General features: G+C 35.8%; 1 protein-coding gene across 4 annotated transcripts in view; it reads left to right on the top strand.

Annotated features, from left to right (window-relative positions):
- Positions 1-212: 212 nt before the first annotated feature.
- LOC134539866 (protein grainyhead) overlaps positions 213-16,694 on the top strand; it is a 272,758-nt gene continuing 256,276 nt past the window's right edge. For all 4 annotated transcript variants that reach the window (XM_063382210.1, XM_063382208.1, XM_063382207.1 and 1 more), the window contains exon 1: positions 213-665. The gene's annotated coding sequence lies outside the window, so the exon portion shown is untranslated. The remainder of the gene's footprint in view (positions 666-16,694) is intronic.

Raw genomic sequence — 16,694 nt, 5'->3', positions numbered from 1 at the left:
CGCGCCCGCACGTGTGTAGTAGGGTCCCGCCGGTAGATGGCAGCGCGTACCGGGGAGGGAGTTGACCAGGTCTGTCGGAGCAGGGGTGGGGGGAATGTTGGTGTCTGCGTCAGGAGGGAAGGGTGGGAGGGAGGGAGGCCCAGCAGGAGGAGAAGCAAGGTAGGGGCAAGGTGAGGCAGCCCCCCGTTTGGCTGGTACAGTTCGCTGCAAGGTCTCCGATATCACACACGTGCGTTCACACATACCGACGCAAAAGCAAGCAAGCACGCGCTCGCGGAGTGATACGGGCGATAAACTGAAAAACAAAAACAAAAAAAATTCTCCACCCTCGACGCTTTCGGGAAGGGAAGTTCCCGACGTCCTGGGGGGGAGGACGTGTTTTTATTCTTCTGGTGTCTTCAAGTGGTGTCTTCTGGGATAGTCAGGATTATCGTTAAAAGAAAAAATTATTTTTCCCCGGCCCGGTGTACGTCGGGATGTGCGTGGCCAGCGACGGGAGTACCTGAAGACCCCGGACCATGGTGTGTCGTCGTCGTTGTTCGTCGAGTGCCCTCTGACGCGTGTGCGCCTCAGCGGAGAGCCCCTTTTTCCCTGACGCGTTCACCCACCGGCCTCATCGTGTATCCTCACGTAGCTGTGCTGTCAACCGGCGCGACGGACCCCAGGTAAGAGCTGGTCCCACACACACACACACACACACCTCCCCAGGTGCTGGATGAGACTCCCCCGACAGGTTGGTCGTCGGAGTTCCCGAAAATAAATATTACTAAGGACTCAGCACGAAAACTGTATGTGTTAGTTTGCATGCGAGAAATCAAGTTGGCGGTCTTGCGAATATAATTGAGCCATAAGTAAAAAAAAAATCCACTATAAATACAAAAAAAAAAGTGAACGAGCAGTGTGTTCCGAAACGTGTTTGCTTAAAGAAATGCGTGAGATGAATATGGTTTATTCTTTACTTGTCTCGTGCTGTGCCGATAAGACGAACGCAAAAGGAGTTGAAAAAGACCGGTAGACAAATGGGGAGTTAACTGATATTCGCGCCGGCTAATTCTTCCGGGATATTGCTGGACTTTGGCGGGCTTCGAGGTACTGCGTTCGCACTTCCGGGATCCGGAGCACCGGTATGATCAACACAACCATCTGGCGGACAGGAAATTAAACCGCCTTGAGGGGGTAGTTTCCTAAATTATTATATTTGTAAAAATCCGTGTCCATGTTAGTGATTTTAAATGCATTCTCAAATGCAACTTTGGGTTATTGATTATGAATTTAATAAGCGAGTATTTAACGGTTTCGAGATATTCATATGTCAATTTATATTTATTTAATAGCGTGAACGAAAAAAAAATCGTATGGTATAAAGTTGAAATTACGTGGTCTTGGTCTGGAAACTCTTTATTTTTAGAATATCATTAGTATATAATTAAAAATTGGTTTTCTAAAAAGCTTAATAAATACCCGGGAATTTCAGGATTTTACGATACAGGCTACATACAATCTGTTGGTTTGATATTGTATAACAGACTTTCAATCCAAGCATTAATTGAGAGCATGAATCATAAATTTGCAAATAAAGTTTTCAAAACCATTAAATAATACGTATCGACGTGATAAAGCCATTTATAAACTAGTATCGTGTAGCTACAGTTATATTTTTGTTTCAAGTTAAGTCTCAAGAAAAAAAAAAAAAGAAATTTGAAAAAGCAAAATAATTACTAGGAACTATCCCCTTAATTCAATTTTTTTTCTGGTAACCTGCCTTAATTTAGAGCTTAATCCATGTGCACTTAAGTTTTGTTCGTGCGTGCTTCCAAAATATTTCCCGTTCACCGAAATGTTTTAAGATTCATACAATTATATATCACGGAATAAACATACAAAAGTTACATCTGTTTCTATGCGAATCAGAACCTCAGATATGTAGTCGCACATTATAACCGAGACTGAACTTCATCTTAACTTTATGGGCGAGGTCTCTTGTGAGCGTAGGACGAAATTCCCGTTTAATCATTCAAAATAAATCACTCGTATTGAGTTTTGCTTCTGGTTCTCCACCTGTGACGTTTATAAGCATATCGCGGCGTGTATAAAAAAGAGAATTTTTTCGCCTAACTTTTGACATAAAGGTGCTACTGATATAGTACGAAAATAAAAAATTTACGGCGTGAGGAAATTTAAAAAAAAATTAAGTAATGGTCAATAGGACCGAACTTAAGATAGGTAGTTTGTGATCTCGAGTGCGTTTCTCATTATGGCTGTTGCGTAAGTTCGCCATGGGCAAATGTAACGTGGAACCAGTTTAAAAATGCAGGACAAGTGCGAAGTGTTAACAGTAGAGACCGGAAAAATTCGCGAATTCTTCTCGCGATAGGCTAAAATACAAATAGTTATAGCTCAGTGCTGCCTCTGCCATTGGCCTACAACTCACCTGGATGACTCTGGGCCAATGAGAAACGCCCGACCAAAGCTTTTACCGAATCACAGGCTGCTACGTTGGGACGTCTCACAATACAGCAGCCAATGGGTGGGTGACATTTGACCCAGTGTACGTAGAACTGTGGAGTTCATCCTGGAGGTCATTGAACCCGCGAATTTTTCCGGTCCCTAGTTAACAGTAAAGACTGGAAAAATTCGCTGTTTCAATGACCTCTAGGATAGACTCCACGATCCTCTATGTACTGGGATAAATTGCACCTGCTCATTGGATACTGACTCGTGACACGCGTTACTTGGGATGCTTGTAATTTGATACTTCTTTTGTTGAAGGTTTTTCATTGTCTTAGAGTCCTTCAGTTAAACGGTGGTCCAATCACTGGCTCAGCATAAAGGTGTACGAGTTTGCAGTCTAGCCATCCGCGAAATGAATCCGCGAATTTTTCCGGTCTCTAGTTAACAGTTTGTTCGTGCGCGATTTCCTAAGACTTCACCGCTGTTTACGTGTTCGAGCATAATGTGATTCTGCTACGTACTCGATAGAAATAGTTACGTACGGCGTACTTCCTAATATTTTAATCGATTAAGTATAGCTCATAGTGTGTATTTATCATGTGATGCGGGCGAAGGTTTTTTCCCTTCATTTCGTGGAATCAGTATTACCGTCAGCTACCATAAAAAAGTTTGATTTGTTATAAAATAGGAACAAATTTGTAGTTATGCCCGATAATGTTACGCAATTAATGTACTTTACAAATCACTGCAATAAGATGTCACTTATTTATACAACCAGAAAATATTTGCATAAAATAGTTTGAGCGCGAGAGTAAAATTTTAAACCACTGTTAATTTTTTTTTCAATTTTCCCTCTTTTTCTGCCAGAAAAATGTAAATTTAACCAGTAAATAAATATTAATATATACTTAGTTAATATTTTTTCAAATACACTAATGGATGTAGTTTTTAATTTTATTAAAATTTCGAATTATTTATATATAACGAGGTACATTTACATTTCACATCTGCACATTCTTCGCTTCGCAAAATCCCTGAAACGCTTAGTAATCTATTTAATGATTTTATATATTACAGTGTGGGTAGTCTCGTAGGAATGTACACTCACTGTATAAAATTATTTTTATACCCTTGAGTAATGATACTCAGAGTAAATAAATAATTGCGGTAGTAGCTACTTTTTTTATGTAATAAAAAAAATTAAATTAAGTTAAGATAAATACTGGAACTAAGCCCAAAATCTTCTAAAGAATTAGACGGAATAAGCAGTAACGAACAAAAACAAATCGTCAGAAATTTATATTTACGTTCGGTGACATTCATTGTTTCTCCCTGTCGATGTCGGCATAAACAAACTTAGATGTTTCTTGCACGAGAATTTTCTGTTTGAACACACACAGAGTGATCTTTTTAGAATGCAACCTCAATATAACATTAACACTCGAAATATTAAATTAAATTACTTGTTGATATTTGTAACTCTTCTAAAACGATTTACATTAATTTTTCTGCTATCCTTAATACTTTTTAAATTTAGTTTTTATGTTTGAGTTTCGTTCGATACGCAGTGCAATTTGTTGAGGAATTAGAGTTATTGCTTTATTCTGTTACCAGCTTTTTTTTATTTGGTGGTAGTTTTCACAGGGAAATGAACCATTAATATCAATCTGGATTCTATATCATTATCTACGCGTAAAATCTAAATCCATTGCATTGTATAGTTACAATAGAGTAACAAAACAAAACATTTTTTTTCCGCCTTTATTTAATTACTAGTTCGGTAACACTTCGTCAACATGTAGAAAAGCGTTCTCAGGAACTTAGCCAGGCATTTTTAGTATCCATTAAGCTAGGGGGAAAAAAAACATAATTGCATACTCTTCTCATAATCGTGGAAAAAAAATAACACTATTTATCTCGGTGCACGCAAATTTTTACAGAAAATTCTAATAAATTGAACATTATGGCTGGAATAATATTTTGGTGATATGTAATTAACTTTGTCGAAAAGACGGAACTACTAATTTAACTAGAGCCAACCCTGTTTAACAACTAAACAACATTCTGTAGATCCATAGTATTTACGCCAGCGACAGTTGCTATGTCTTATGAGTTACAGCATTTTTAAAATAATAATTATTTATTTTTTGTGAAAATAATTGGCTACTGTTGGCCTAAGAAAAAATACTTGCAAATTATCATTGAAAGATTAGGAAATTATTTACAAAATTACTGTTAGAACTTCGATATATATTAAGGCATGCATTACTTGAACAAATATTTTGTTTAAATTAATAGGTACTGTGTTGCTTATAAACGCAATACCTAAAAATATATGTAGATTATATTATTTTATGCCTATTATCAGTTCCGAACGTAAGCACCATAATTAAAGCTAGTAGAATGAATACGCGCACAGGCCTGAAACTAAATAGTCCTCGGGTGCCTGATTTCAAATTAACTTCCAAATGGTTTTGTTGGTATCTATTCGTTTAAATTTTATGTACCATCTTACCTACATCAGCAAAACATGTAATTACTTTGGTCATCGTCGTCAGAATTTTTAAACGGTATATAAGTGATTAACTGGAATTAATTTTTTTTTTGTAAATTTACGTAATTCGTTCATTAAAAATATTTTTTTACTCTGCAAAATGGTTTTCTAAAAAAATGGTTGCAATTGTGTGGGTGTTAAAACAATATTTGCGTTGTTAGAACAATTCACTTTAAACGGCTAGTAACATAATTCCAAGCCAAATTAAAGGAAAGTTTTATGTTACATGCATTATAGCACATCACAGTACCAATAAAATATACAATTCCAACACAGTAAAAAATTAAACATTTATTTTGTACAGATATTTTTTGAAAATATTACGATTGATTTTTTATACACTTTAGATGTGTTAAAATTTTTATTTCAAACACATTGAATTTTGTTAGCTATTAACAATTGTTAATTAAAATAATCATTTTATTGTACAAATTTTATATTTAAAGCCCCGGGGTTGAGATAAAATTAAAAAAAAAATGGTTTTGCAAACAAGTAGTAATCCAAATTATTTATCTTCCGTCCTTCTAGTATACAATAACAAAACCATGATAAGCTACCTAAATGATATTTTCCTCCATTTTATTTAACTATACACTTAAGAATCTCGTTACTTTTGGCTGTACACTGCACAGAAAAAGTTTAAAAAAACTTTTAAATACGTCAAAATTCTTGTGCGCCGTGCGTGTGTATGTAGGTACACGCAACTTTGTTGCATATTGTATCTATTTGTATAAGTTCAACTTCTACGAGTCTGTGCTGTGCATTTAATGTTACGAATGTAGCCTTGACTTTGCAAAAAAAAAAAATACAGAATTCACTTATATTAACTTGCTTGAATTTAAAATTAGTACTAAGTGGAAACAAAAATATTTAATTTATTTCAATTAATTCAAAACATTTGAAGCGGTTACAAAAGTTTACTTTCTGCGTGAATTCTTGGGTTTTGTACCGAATACCATAAGCTGTATCTAATTAGAGCTATACTAATTTCGCATATTATTTTCACTCCAAGATATGTAGAAGCAACCGCTCACGAATACTGAAGCCATTTTTGTGTGAACGTTTGGCGATATATACCAGGGGCATGGGGATTTCCATCCCTGACTTGAATTGCACGTACCTGCAGGTGACAAGGGTCATTTTTTGTTATTACAAACTAGGGGGTCGTCCAAGGCGTGTTAGGCGAACTGCGGGGCAAAACATCAGAGCGAAGCACGCTGAGACAAACGAATAGGAAATAAAAATACTACGTTACAGTTTCGCAAACCGTTAACACGGTAGCAGTTAACATTCTCCAGCACCTGCAACAGAAATATCTGTGAACAGATCATTAAAAAGAAAAACATAGTTTACAAAAGTTCAGTGTATTTGCAGATACGAAATTTGCGAGGGTTCTTATCGTCCCAGAAGTAGACTGCAAACATGCTTACTTTTGCATTGCTTTGATGACGGGACTACAATTGTTTCTACCCTTCCCTCTATCTACGATTGTGGATCAGTGAGAAATCGACCAATATAAAATAAACTATGGGCATGCCATACATGGGAACGATTTAAGGCGTGACGCCAAGTGAATATTCGCGAAATTTCCGAGTGCCTAAATAGGTACTCGGAATGTGGTACCTGCACACCAGAACATTGTCGTCCTCAAATTAAATGTCTGGAAGAGTGGCGGGTACGCGATTGTCATCCTTACCTAAATTAGATTAGTACCTAAAATATGGAAATGGATAGTTACAGTATCCAACAAATCGGTGCAGGGTGGAGATAACAAAACTTCTGAAGAAATAATGCCTAAGTTCAAAACTACGACACTTTTAATTTGAAGTATTGCTTGCGGAAATTGGCCATAATTTTATATTTTAATTTATCTTTCATTCAGACATATTTTTAACCGTTGAAGAAACAATCGAATATTCGATAATTGATACATTTTATTTTATTATGCGTATTAATGTGTGCAGTTAATACTGGAAAGCTAACGGAAAGCTACTGGAAAGCTAACGGTTTACAAATAATTTTTAACTATTGGAGGTACTGGGACGACACAAAGCATAAAAACCCGGGTCAAAATCCGAACCAAGTTTTACTGCGAACACTATTTTATAGTGATAAAGTTTTTTATATGTAAATGTAAAAAATTTGCAAATATTTTTAATTTTACATGTTTATTTATGATCAGTTTACAAAAAATTAAAATACAATGCGGTACCCATTTCCCCAAATGTCACTTGAAAAACATCACATGGTGTTTATTTTTACGAACACTGGTGACCACGTGAAGTTGTTTACACACAGCTTGCAGAACAACGTTGGCAGAATGATACGTCGACCATTCGAGAACCGTCAATATTGAGACAAGATATATGACACAAGAATATATAAATATAAATATATATATAAACGCAAATTTAAACGTAGGTCAACTTTTTACTTTCTTACAGAATGAATCTTAGCGCATCTAGAAGCGACAGTGTAAAAAAATTGTGTAAATTTACAAATTAAGTGTAAGTGTATTTTTACATTTCTGCCGTGTAGTTCGAAAAAGAACCAAATGCAGTTGGTAATGTTTTTATACATTCTTTGTACAAAATTACTACTACATCGTGTTATTTTACACCAAAAATTTAGGTTGATATTCTAAAAGCTCAAATTTGGTGTGAAAATACACAGTTTCTGTGTAAATTAACAATTCTTTTGATTTGTTTACACCCGCAGTGTCCTAGTATAATTTTGTTTACATATTAAGTGAAACAAGACATGTTGTGGTAATAATCCACCAGCCGGGCGCATGTAGTTTTACACAAACAGTATTCATCAGATACCGAAACAATTTCACGTTTTCATTTAATCATCTGCATACCCGGTGAAATATCAAGAATTGTGAGACGTCTTAATTTGGCAGTCCCTGATTTGATACTTAGCTTGGCTTGAGGATCTCTCATTGGTGCAGAGTCCTTTTTCCATAAACTGAGAACGAATAGAAGAAAAAAGCACAGAGGCAAAAAAAAAATTGCTTGAACTTATAGCCCATCACGAAATGAATCCGCAAATTCTTCCGGTCTCCAGCAATTCATTCGTTTTAAAACACTGTAGCAAATGTAATGGGAAACAGACTTTGGGCCAAAGTAGTGAAGGTTGATAGTTCGGAAAAAATCAACATTGATGCCATGTGAACTGACACCCAAGTGCGTTCCATGGCGTGAGATAAGTGACAAGATGCCAGGCGAGCGACACAGTTGTTGGTTTCGTTTGGGGGGGGGGGGGGGGCGGGGGGGCGTGGGGGCGTGGGCCAGAGCGGAGCTCCACTGTGATTGGCTGCGCGGGGAGACACTCGCGCGTCGTGCCGGGGCATCATCACATCTTACGACTTCGAAAAAACCAAATTCAAAACGACAAATGTACCTACACTGTCTTCCAAGGCTGATGCACTCTCTCCGCGCAATCAATCCACAAATTCTGGTACTTAGAGATTTCACTCATTTATTTCCCTCCCAATTTGCTTTTCCTATCGAATTGCCCTCAGCATCACGTGGGGTCCGAGTTCCTTACCGCGATCCCGCCGAAGATAAAAAATTGGTTGTCTGTAAAGTCGGCTTACGGACGATAGTGACGTCATAACAAAACATTGATGAAATGATTGCATACTTTTATGAATAAAATTGAATCATTTTGATTTTAATAATAAAAGAATAAATACTTGAATTATACTAGTAATCAGATTTTTAAAATCCAAGAATAATTAACCTTTATTGCCGAAATTGTTGTTGTAATAAGCAATGAAAACCACATTAACTTTTCACTTCACTTTATAAACAGTCGACGAAACAGTTCACGTGTGGATGACTTGTAATTAATTTTAAAAACTGGCGTTTGGCTATGGAGTTTAAATATAATTATGAAAAAGTTTTGATATAAATAATCTGTAATCAAATATCTATCATCAATTATATGAATCGCCATAATTTTTTAGTCAATTGTAACATAACCTATTATTACTGCACTCGCCTACAGCGTAACGGAACACAGCGTAACGGAACAATGTGCGTAACGGGACACTTTTTTCGTGCGTGCAGCCGGCGTTCATCGATTTATTAGACGTTGTCACGTCAAAAAAATTTCAATGACACTTCGAAAGTGACTCACATTTTCTCATGAGACATCCACTCTATTTCACAAGAGGTTAGTTAGTTGTACGGCCACTACCGCGGCCTTTGGTTCGATGCTCGGTTTCTGGCGATAGCTGCGACGGCAATGCGTAGCGGTGTTGTCTGATGTAGCAAACAGTCTGCGCTTCGTGCAGGGTTGGTGAGAGGTTGGTGGAAAAAGGGGGGGGGGGGGAGGGGGGGGGGGAGAAAAGGGCCGGCGCGCTGATACGCGGGGGAACCAGTTTCCTCCAGCCGCGCCGACCCCGCGATGGAGCATGAATAATAATAATAAAAAAATGCGAGCACGGGGAAGAGCAGATGATCCCCTGGGAACCGAGTTCATGTGTAACCGACGAGACAGCGCCTCGCTTTAGTGCTTTACTCCACTGCGAGAAAAAAAAAAACGCTTGAGGACAAAACATGACACTGCGCACTGTGAATTTTTTTTTTTTTTGGTACACGGAACAGTAGGTAATATTCATGTACAATTACTAGAGACCTGTAAAATTCGCGATTTCAAACCCCTAAAGGATGGACTCCATGATCCTCTACGCACTCGTGCAAATTACATCTGCTGATTGGTTACCGACTCGTAACACCTGTTGACTGGAATGATTGTGATTCGCTAATTCTTCTGTTAAAGATTTTTCATTGGCCCAGAGTCCTTCAGATAAACTGTGGCCCAATCACTGAAGCAAAATAATGTCAAAAGTATTTGGACTCTATCCTGTCGCGAAATGAATCCGCGAATTTTACAGGTCTCTAACAATTACAAATATTTGTAAACGAAAACAAACCGTATCACTACAATATGAGTGTTCGGATTCTAACCCGGGCATTTATGCTTTGTGTTGTCCCGTTACATCACCTTGTTACAGTTGGTTATTTGTAAACCGTTCCAGTTTTAACTACGCGCTCTTAATAGGCATAATAGAATACAAGTCCAATTATAATTATTTTCCGTTGTTTGAAAAAAATATATATTATGCTTGGATGAAAACGTCAATTAAAACAAAATCATGCGCAAATTTTCTTAATAAACAGTGTTCTCTCGAAAAAACCTGCTTCATTCATGCAAAATAACCATAGCCATCGGTTGTACAAAAGTCAGAATATTTTCTTGTAGTATTACAGACTATTTCCTGGCAACTAATTACCAAAGGAAAATTTTGTAAACTACAGACTTTCTTTTTTTCTGTGTAGGATACCGCTCGGAAACTCACAAATGGTCAGTCAGTATCATAGTTGCGAAAGGTCTCTCATTTGGTGATATTTACGAAGACTATGCGCCTTTTTACACCCATTATATAACGCTGAGTGCACGCCTGTTTAAATATTTGCTGCGAACAAAAAATGCAACGGATGTATCGAGCGATAATTAAAAAAACATAGCCTCTTGAATAAAATAGTGACAGAAAATGAGCTGTATATGACATGTCTCAAGAGTACAAGGCATATCTCCTATAAAGTGTTTAAATGTCATGACGCTTAAATTTTCGACTTACACTGGTAACAAATTATCCAGGGGTCTTCTTTAAATATACGCGAAAATCTTTGTAAATCCACGGGTATTGTGTTTGCTTTGCATTGAACACGAACGGGCAGGGATAATATTGGGAGTATTGGACGCTTTGTCGAGTCTTCCAATTATATTTTTAACCTCTTTACACACTGTTAGAAATTACAGTAAATTTAAGGACTATTCAACAAGAAATTTAACTGAAATAAACCAAGAGTTCTTCGCAATTTAAAATAAATGAATCTTCTTAGAAACTACGCTGTATGTGTTTTTTGTTCTAAACCAAAACACATACTCAAAAATTTTCTGAGTTTATGTGAATAAAATATGCACATTGATAATATCCTTTTAATAATAAATATGGTGTTTGATGCACGTATTTAAAAATGGCATAAATATTTAATCTATTACATAGGCTTTTTATTATGTGAGGCCGCATAAAAGGATAATATATATTTTTTTCCAGTTTTAGAACACACTTGTAAACAAGGGTTTATGTAAACTATTTAAAATTTGTCACATAATTATTGAAGATATAACGGGCAAAAATAAATAATTATCATTGCATGTGCTGTACTAAAATGTGTTTTGAAAAATGTTCGGAGTTTGACATTAAAAATACTGAAGTTTTGTTAAAATGTTTTTTTTTTTTTTTAGTATTTATTTACAAGGGTATTTTCTCTACAAAATAAAACTATGAATTTTCACGGGAGATAGATTTTTCTGTCCATAATCATCAATATACACAAAGTTATCAAGTACTAGCGTTGAAAAAGAAATAGTTCCTTTGAGACAGTATTAACTATATTTTCTCCTATTTTTGATATCAATTTTTAGGAAACGTTCTATATGTTTCAATTTTATTTTTATTTAAAAAAAGTGGGGTTTTAATTGAAGAAACGCTAAAAATGCCTTTAAATACAATCATGACAAAAACGTTGTCGATCATAAATTTCTGATCGTTTCGTAGAGAAATTAAGCAAAACAATTTTCAGGAAACTATTATTTCGGTAACATCTTTTTGTCTTTCCTTTACTCACTGGTTTGAATTTTAAACCCTCGAATTAAGAAATGCATTATTATTTTTAATGATCGTCGACTTCTAAATTATTAAATTTCCTCTTGGTTCATCTCCCAATGTCAAAGGTATGTGTGACATATACTTATAAATACAATATTTAGCCTAATTAATGTTTCATAAGTGAAATATATGTTCTGAAATGAAACAGAAGCCCTAATTGTCTAGCTGAAAAGAATTTCTACTTTGTTCTTTGATTTGCAACTTAATTCGTATGCTGGAACATTGACAAAAAAAAGATCTATGTTCCGAAAAGAATATATTTTGTCAATACCGACTCTTGTCAAATATTTGATGGTGATAACAAAACCATTCAGTATTTATTGTCCACGAAAAGGTATGTAAATATCAGTAAAATATTGTTTTCAATAATAAATGGTTTCGTCATTTAACAGGCAAAATATTTCTAGGCGATCTTAAGACTAAGGCTTACACGCCGAGATGGTTAATTCAGATTCTTGTAATTTATATTAATAATTAAGAGACTTCTAATAATTTTATTCAGGCAGTGTTTATTGTGAGGTTACATATTTGTCACCAGATATTATCAAAACATTAAACTCACGCCGTAAAAGGTCAAACCAAAGTAGTCACAATTACGAACACTATAGCGTGACTACACAGAAAAAAATTCTGTACTTATAAAAAGGATTCCTTTCGAAACCAGTTGCCAAGAAATAGTTTGTAACACTTCAAGAAAGATAATGTAACTTTGTACAACACATTACTATGGTTATTTTTGCATGTATCAAATGCTTTTTGTAAAAGATAATTCTGAGTATTTCGTACGAAAATTGCCGCATAATTTTATATTTCAATTGAAGTTTTATTCAAGCATAAGTTTTTTTAACCATGGAAAAGATGATTGAATAATCAACAATTGGTCTTTATTTTGCTGTATCGTGCGTATTATGTAGGCATTTAATCGTTGAAAGCTATTCAGGGAACGATTTACAAATAACTGCAATTAGTGGAGGTACTGGGACAACACAAACCATACATGCCCGGATATTTATCCGTACTCAGTATAACTGCGAACGCTATTTTGTAGTGATTCAGTTGTTTTCATGTAAATGTATAAATTTACAAATATCTGTAAGAGTACGTGAATATTTCTGTTCTATTTACACACATATATATATATATATATATATATATATATATATATATATACACGGCTTAAGACGCAAAAGTCCGCCCGGCGCGTGACGTATCGATGAATGATTTTAGTCTGTAGGACCTGAGACGCAATCATCGCTAGCAGATTGTCCCGACTATTTATTTAATTATTTATTCGATTTGTTTGGCGCAATTAAGGCGTACGCCTTTTCTTACACTGTAGCACAAAATCTTTAGACACACCTTCGTAATGTAATGAAAAATGTTTTTTAATGAATCCGAAACCATTAATTTTCAAAACAGGGAAATTTGGAATGAGAATCTTGGAAATACTTTTTATTGTTGTATTTTATCAAGAGCATCGCATGATAATATTCAATTCTTATTTAATAGGAAAATGTAAATCAAAGACGCCACCTTGGTTTCAACCGTTATTGCCATCTTAGTTTTATATAACATTTAATATTAAAGCTGTTGGCTCTGCTTGACCATATATTTCATAAATAATGTAATGTCCTGTTAATAATGACGGACTCCTACAAATAGTTTCTCCGTGAAACAATAATTGCCGTTTTGTATAGATGTTTTCGTCTTTCAGAATGTTTAAGTACAAATGTAACACTATGTATTGTCAAAAGACACTGTTTTATGGTCTTGTAAAGTTCAACAGATAGTAACATTGGGGAAAAAAAAAATAAAACGTATTATCACTAACGATGGTATACAAAAATAACATCAATCTGGCAACACTGGTATGTAATGCAAGCTAAGCGTGAGACAGCGTATAGACACCGAATACTTTCTGGCCGGGGGTTATGATGGTTTTGGAAATGAAATTGTAGTAGGGGAAGGGGGGGAGGGGATAGCCCGAGGCTGGATTAGCAATGACACAGCGTGAGTCTGTTAATTATTAGTCTGGGTCGCAGCAGTCGGCGACGAGAAGGAATTAGCGACGGTCGCGACACGCAGGGGGGTCTTCTGCCCCCCCCCCCCCAAAAAAAAACCATACTCCCCTCCTCGGCCCCTTCGCCCTGACACACGCCTGCCCCCTGAGGAGCATTGGCGGGTAGCCTAGAAGCTTTTTTTTATTTGCAAGTCAACTTTATTTCGTTCTCTCTGGTTAGGTTTCTAACAATAGGAACATGTAAAAAGAAGAAGGAAAAAAAAACTATCGGTTTGCGTTTCGGTAAAACAATGACAAGGTTTTAGCGAATGAAAAGTGAACTGAAATTATTGCATTTCGTCAATTGGCGCGGTATGGTGGTCGTCGATAGAAAGAGAGAGAAAAAGAGGGTTTCTAAGAATATGACAACACCTCAACATGTATGCCAAATTCCTTTGATTTGCAATAATTTACCTTTTTTATTTTTGATTTCTACGTCGTGAAAACCGTGAAATTATTATTTGGTGAGAATCACTTAAAAACAAGGAAGATTATAAATTGAAATCGAAATTGGAATAAAGGTTAGGGGAATATCGATTTTCGTTTCAGAGTTAAATTTTCAAAGCATCCCGCGTCACAAGGTATTGTTCCGCTATATTTAAGGTAGTACACTTAAGCACAATTAGACCTATGACCGAAACTACGAGGTAGATGATAAGGGTGAATGTACTTATGTACCCACGTTATAAGTCATACTAAAGCACGTAGTCAACATTAAAAATAAAGAGATAGGTCAGCGTTCGTCATATTAAAGCGAACAACAAAGTTGTAATTACATCGGCGCTATGTATAATCTAACACAATTTTCTTGGCTTATCAATTAATAATACTGAAGAAAACCAAATGGCAGAAACTTAGTAGTTGTAGCCATTAATTCAATATTAAAAACATATCTAAAGAATTATGTTTGTTTTTCGATTTGCGTTACATTTTTGTGTTACATGATTATACATAATCTTGCGTTTGTACACAATTAAACGAAACACGCATGTGCACTGGACATTATCCTGTTGAATTTCCTTAGTATTGTGCGCCCGAATTTCATTGCATACTAAAATTTCACCCTTAACTCTCTTGTATGAGTATAACTAGGGACTGAAAAAAAATCGCGGTTTCAACGACCTCTATGTACTCGTGCAAATTACACCTGCTCGTTGGCTACTGGCTCGTGACACATGTTAACTGTGATGCTTTTTGTTCGATTTTTCTTTTGTATATATATATTTTTTTTCATTGACTCAGGGTCCTTCAGATAAACTGTGGCCCAATCACTGAAGCGGCAAAAAGGTAAACGTGTTCGGATTCTAGTGCATCTCGAAATGAATGCGCTAATATTTACGGTCACTAAGTATAACTTCAAACACACACACAATGTAGGTATATATATTCAATCTCGGGTGTTTACCGTATTTCAGAGTTTATGTTTTGTTCTAAACAAAGGTAAATATACGCGTGCTGTTGTAGACTAAACCAGTTTTTAAAGGTTTTGTTCATATACCAAAAATAGTATTTTTGATTCATGTTCAAAACAAGTGAACTCAGCGTCCGTATTTTTACGAAGATAACAGTAAATGTTCAAAGATCCCCTGGGTAATTTAATTTGTAACCAGCGTTCTTCGTGAATTGAAGGTGATAATTTTTAACAGTGTAGGAAATAGTTCGAGGCGTGTTAAACCCTGCTCCAATGAAAATTATCATTCTGTGCAAAGGTATTTACAATCTAAGCCCTCACCAAACATTAACGCCAATTTTATGTTCTCCGGAAATTACTTTTTTTCATCTCCACTTTTTATTTTACACTTAAATCTGTTTGTTGATTTTTTTTTTAATGTCTACGAAAATACATTCGACGCATTACACGTAGTGGGTTTCTTTAAGTAACGACACGATTCTATGGTGTTAATTTTAGTCTAATTTCATTTTAAAAAGGAAGTATCCGTTTTATTTTTATTATTTGTACCAACCCTGTTTATTCATTAAAGTAGCATATTATTAAACAGATATTACACTTAGATGTTTTATGTTACTTATTTTGCCAATCGGCTTAATTTTTACTCATACATGATACACTTCTACAATGTAATAATTTGTAATACTTAAGAATGTCTTGACTACTTGGAACAATGAAAAAAAAAAAAAAAACAAATCGGCAAGTGATTGTGCGTATGGAAAATGTCCGAACGCCGTAATGTAAAAATGAGTTACTAATAACAGTTGCAAGATCAAAAAAAAATTTTTTGTCCACACATTTTGCTATCAACTTCCTGACAAATATATTTAATTTGTTTTGCTAAATATTACTTTGTGTTTTGCGTGGAATTTTGTTATAAAAAAAGGGAATTAATTCCATGTTTTTAGTTTCACATCGACGCTCTGCGGTTGGAGACCTGAATAACTCGCTGATTCATTTCGTGATAGGTTAGAATTCAAAATCATTTACCTCTTTGCTGATTCGGTGATTGTACCACAGCTCACCTTAAGAGCTTAATAGATTACCTTCAACACAAGAAGTGTCGAATCACAAGCAACCGGGATGACAGGTCCCACAAGTTAGTAGCCAATGGGCACGTGGCATTTTCCCGGGTATGTATAGGATTTTGGAGTTCATCCCAAAGGTCATTGAGACTGCGAATTTTTTCCAGTCCCCGTGTATGGTTAGGGGCAGGGAACGTTTCGCGAAAAGATCTGAACCCTGGCTAGAGTGCAGTATGGTATGCATACGCCAATAGTTTCTTCCCTGTAATTGGCGGCCGTCTGCTAGGGAAGACATTTTTCCCTTTTTTGGCTGAGCCGCTCAGGACGCGTTTGCCACCGCGCTGAATAACAGTGATTGGTGTGATTCACAGCAGACATCAACCTAAAGGAAACTTACCCAATCACGA

Source organism: Bacillus rossius, chromosome 16 (genome assembly GCF_032445375.1).
Source record: "Bacillus rossius redtenbacheri isolate Brsri chromosome 16, Brsri_v3, whole genome shotgun sequence".
In the NCBI taxonomy this organism is placed as follows: Eukaryota; Metazoa; Arthropoda; class Insecta; order Phasmatodea; family Bacillidae; genus Bacillus; species Bacillus rossius.
The sequence above is the reverse complement of the archived record's forward strand: the minus strand, read 5'-3'. Positions and strand labels throughout refer to the sequence as shown.